We start from the raw sequence: 4,992 nt of genomic DNA, 5'->3' as shown, positions 1-4,992 counted from the left end.
TGCAGATGTTACCAAACTGGGAGGTGCAGCTGACATGCCAGAAGGATGGAAGGCCATCCAGAGGGACCTGGACAGGCTGGAGAGGTGAGATCAGGTGAACCTTATGGGGTTCAACAAGGCCAAGTGCAGGATCCTGCACCTGGGCTGAGATAACCAGCACTATCAGTACAGGCTGGCAGAGGATATACTGGAGAGCAGTCCTGTGGAAAGGGACTTGGGAGTGCTGGTGGATGAAAAACTGGACATGAGGCACCAATGTGCAACCACAGCCCAGAAGGCAAATCATATCCAGGGTTGCATCAAAAGAAGATCCATCTAGAAGATTTGTGATTTGTGGCTTTGGGGGGGGGCAGGTGATCTTCTAGGACCTGGGAGGGTCCCGGGGGAAAACAGTGTATTCCCTCCCCTTCCTCTCCACACTCTTTAAAAGAGGCAGGAAGTCCAGTTCTGGAGCCCCCAGTACAAGAAGGATGTGGACCTGCTGAAGCGTGTCCAGAGAAGGGCCACCAGAATGATCCAAGGGCTGGAGCACCTCTCCTATGAGGACAGACTGAGGGAGTTGGGGCTGTTTAACCTGGAGAAGAAAAGGCTCTGAGGGGACTTCATAGTGACCTTCCAGTACCTGAAGGTGCCTCCATGAAGGCAGAGAAAGGTCTATTCAAAAGGGTTTGCAATGATGGGACAAGGAGTAATGGTTTTAAACTAGGAAAGAATAGATTTAGACTCAATGTTAGAAAAATATTCTTTAATTTAGGAGTAACAGATCATTGGAATGGGCTGCCCAGAGAGGTAGTGGAGAACCCAACCCAGGAGTCATTCAAGGGCCCTGGACAACCTGGCCGAGGTAGAGATGCCCCTGCTTGTGTAGCGAGGTTGGACCAGATGAGCTCTAGAGGTCCCTTCCAGCCTAAAACATTCTATGATTCCATATCATTTAGTGCATAATCTTAAATCTTTTCTGCAAACAGTCTACTTCTACTAAATGTTTTCTTGGCTGGCACACCTTAAATTTGCCTCCACAATTCCTTGGGATTTGAAGATATTATGGTCCTCATTTCACAGAAGTAAGAACAACTCCACAAGATTAAGATCTACATGGCTTAGTGTATCCAGAATAATTTTTCTTGGCTGGCACACCTTAAATTTGCCTCCACAATTCCTTGGGATTTGAAGATATTATGGTCCCCATTTCACAGAAGTAAGAACTCCAAAAGATTAAGATCTACATGGCTTAATGTATGCAGAATAATTCCTGCAATTTTTTTAAAACATCAGCCAAAATATTTATTATGTTTGTGCAGAAAAAACCTGAACTAACCCTCTCTGTGAGCACTCAGTGTTTCTGCACTTCTGCTTCTAATCATTAAATGAGGAACAGGCAACTAATTACTATTTTGATGTTTGTATTAGGAAATACCTCCTTTTGTGCCAGCAACTAAAGTGTTAAAGGAGCTTATTCATCTACCTGGATGTTGTTAATGGATTATCCAGCAACAGGAAAGAGGTAGTGAGGTGGGAAGATAGAATTGCCACAGAGTCAGATGTTTTCCAGCAGGAGCTACTACAAGGAGTATAACTAAGGGTAGGTATGGTGCTGAATTCCTCCACACCCAGAATCATCCCTGGAGCTAGTGTGGACCACAAAGCTTATAATGCCAGGTGAGAACCACAGCAAAGTGGTAGTTCTTTGGTGGCACAAGCACAGGCATACACCTCTGGTGCTGGCCAGTAGCAAAGTAGGTGCATGTAGGTCACTGTGGTGACGCTAGAAGGAAGAGCATCATCAGAAGCTTGGAGGAGCTGCGCAGCACTGTCTCACTCCACACTAGGTTCCTTAGTGGCCATAGCCATACCAAATAAGAGATGTCACTGTGGGGTGTGAATGTCCTTACTGAGGCACTCATGTTGTATTTTTTTTAATGACAAATTGTAGCTGTTACATGTGAGGGTTATGACGAGTCGCTTCATGCTGTTTTCAGGGGAAGACACAAGCACCCTTCCATGGTCCATGGTCTGACTCACGAGCAGCTCTTGGCATCAAATGGTGAAGGTGGCCTTACTAAATTGCCATACTGGGTTGTGAGAAGCAAGAAGATCTGATATCACACTTAAGACAATCTTTTTTTTTTTTTGAGCAGAACCACTGCAAAGCTTTTAGACAATAGCTGGTGGCTTCAGGCAGAAGGCACTACTGCGTATCATCCTGCATCATTTCTGCCTGCTCAGCCACAACTGATACTACAGCAGCTGGGCTCTTACCATTGTGTGGGAACTGGCCTAATGACAGACTGAAGAAAACATTTCACTCAATTGCTGAGAGACAAACCAACCCACAAACCAAGAAACTGATTTGAAGCTTTAATCAAAAGAAATGAGAAAAGGCTTCACATAGATGTGTCTATACCACAGGGACACAATTCTCCTGTAATTTCAGATTGCTGCAGGAGAAATCTTGCAGGCCTCAGCTAACTTCTTCCTTTTTTCTTTCTCCTGGGAGCATTTGGAGTCTAGTAAGAGAAAGCTAAAATCACAGATGGACTTATTCCTCCACAATAAAGAACAATTTGCAGAACAGTCTCCAGGAAGTCCAGCTGGTACCAAATGCCTTTACAGAAGGCATCCTCCTAAATGTGGTAATTCATACTGTTCCCTTACTCCAAATTACTGGAAAGACAAGGCAACATGAAGAGCCACAGAAGTACAGCTTATTAACCAGCTGCAAGAAAGAGAAACTGTGATATCAGTTTAGTTATAGAATCATAGGATATTTCAGGTTGAAAGAGACCTTTGGGTTTCTCTATTCCACGCTCCTGCTCTTTGCAGGGTCAAATATGAGATCAGATCAGGTTGCTCAGGGCTATCTACTGTTGGGTCTTGAAAAAGTCTGGCAAAACTTTAAAAGATTCCCATAGTCTTCTACCTCATCAAGTTCAAACTGGGACTCAGTACAGACAATCTTAACCTCCAACATCAGAGCATTATATTTGACAGATGCCTTCTATTGTCTAATATCCAAAAAAAGAGGGGGATATGGGAGGAAGAATAGGAAGAGCAACATTGACAGCAGTGTCAGCTATGCCAGTCCCTCTTCCTCAACTCTCGCCTCTTTAAGATAAAGGCAAAAAGTCTTTACACAGATTTAAGCTGCCACAGATTTTGATTTGGTGACTTGGAGTAAGTTTCCAAAACCCATGATGACATTTGCAGAAATCATTCTGTAGGAACTAAATTTTTAATGCTCATAATGACTCCAATTTCTATAGTATAAAGCTAAATTCCAGCCCCAGGAAGTCAGATTTCTTTAACCAGAGCTGCTGAGTAAGCTTAGTGTTGTAGAGTACAGGCTGTACTCTTCACCATTAATAAATCTTCACAGCTATGAGATTAAGCAGAAAATGCCTAATCACAATAACAAAAATTCATCAGTAATCCACTAATGCCTAATAGCACATTTACTTCTGTGGTGGTTTGCACTAAGTAGCTCAATAAGAAACCAACGTTCAGGAAAACTGAGCTGAGACTTTGTGCTACTTAATCGTGAGACAAAATTGTTAAGCACACAAAAGTGTTTCTTGAGAGCTAATGCACCTATTTAGCAGAAGCTGAAGGACTTCTTGGAATACAAATTTTACTCCAAAATAAGCCTGCCTTTTGCACCCTGACTACTTTTAACTCTTGGTGTGGGTGTATTAAGTGAACTGAATTATTCATATATTTTATGTGCCCAAGATTTCCACAGGGGGTGTTAAGATACAGTAGATAAATTAAAAACTCTGTGTCTTTCATAGATTTCCCAGGGTAGGTAAAACTATAAGACAAACCTAGATTTAAAACCTGTGTTTGCTTAATAGCATGTAATGATGCAAATTTTTAATACCATTCTTAATACTGACCAAAATCCTCAGATACTCATCTAGAAAGGAAAGGTTCCCTCACCAAAATACCTTCCTTCTTTTGTTCTGGAAGCTGGTACAAATCAGTAACTTCAAGCACTAAAATACAAATACTATGCCACTATAAAGACTTTTCCAGGGTGGACTCAGCCTTGCAGGTAATTTCCCATCAGGTCATTCCCCTTGTAGTAAATTAATTTATTTTTTTAAAAAAAAAGGTATATTAGAAAAATATTTTACTGTAAGATTAAGATGTTTTCTACACCAAACTGAAAATTCATAGCTATTTTTTCCCTTAAATCCCTCTCCCTCTGGTAGTATTTAGTATTAACTTTGACTCATACAGTAAAGGGTTTCTTCCCTAGACTGAAGGTTGTTTGAAAGATACCATAGAAAACAGCCATGTGGTATATCTGCCACACTAACAAGTGTGTGAAGGACACTTGGACATCTGACCCTTCTATCTGGTCTCATGATAACCAGGTTTTGTGTTCCAAGCACAAAGTAGTCCATGAAATTAGACCAATACTAACTTAAGAATTATGGTGGTGGCACCTGTTCTCCCTCTGAACTATTGTCCCCATCCATCCCTTCCCTATATATGGGACATACTTCTTTGCCATTGATTTCTTGAATGCTCTTCAGACTTGGTACAGCATGATCAAAGTTAGGCCCACCATTCAAGAACACAGGCAGCATGTGACACTATTAAAGATGCCATTAGCACCCCAGTTTTGAGGCAAGAGATGGGACACAACCCTAATGAGGAGCTTATTTAGAAAGGGTGAACACCCTACCACATACACTCCTCACTCTCTCCAACTGAGGTACAACAAACACTTCCTCCAAGCTGGTTAGATCTCTGATTAATTGCTATTGAGATCTCCATCCTGCTCCTGGTTTGCTATAGATTTTACCCTACAAGTACAGGGATTTCTGTGTTCTTCACATCTAGAACTTAAGGAAAAAATATAGCTCCTGACTCCTAGTTCCTTCAGACAAATGTCCCCCACAGTTAGGACAGTCTTATTGCAGCAACCCTCTTTTAAAAACTTAACAGAATGACCTCAAAATTTGTTACAGCTCATATTAACTGGAA

The sequence above is a fragment of the Merops nubicus genome, unplaced genomic scaffold (genome assembly GCF_000691845.1).
Source record: "Merops nubicus isolate BGI_N331 unplaced genomic scaffold, ASM69184v1 scaffold14260, whole genome shotgun sequence".
Taxonomy (NCBI): Eukaryota; Metazoa; Chordata; class Aves; order Coraciiformes; family Meropidae; genus Merops; species Merops nubicus.
The sequence above is the reverse complement of the archived record's forward strand: the minus strand, read 5'-3'. Positions refer to the sequence as shown.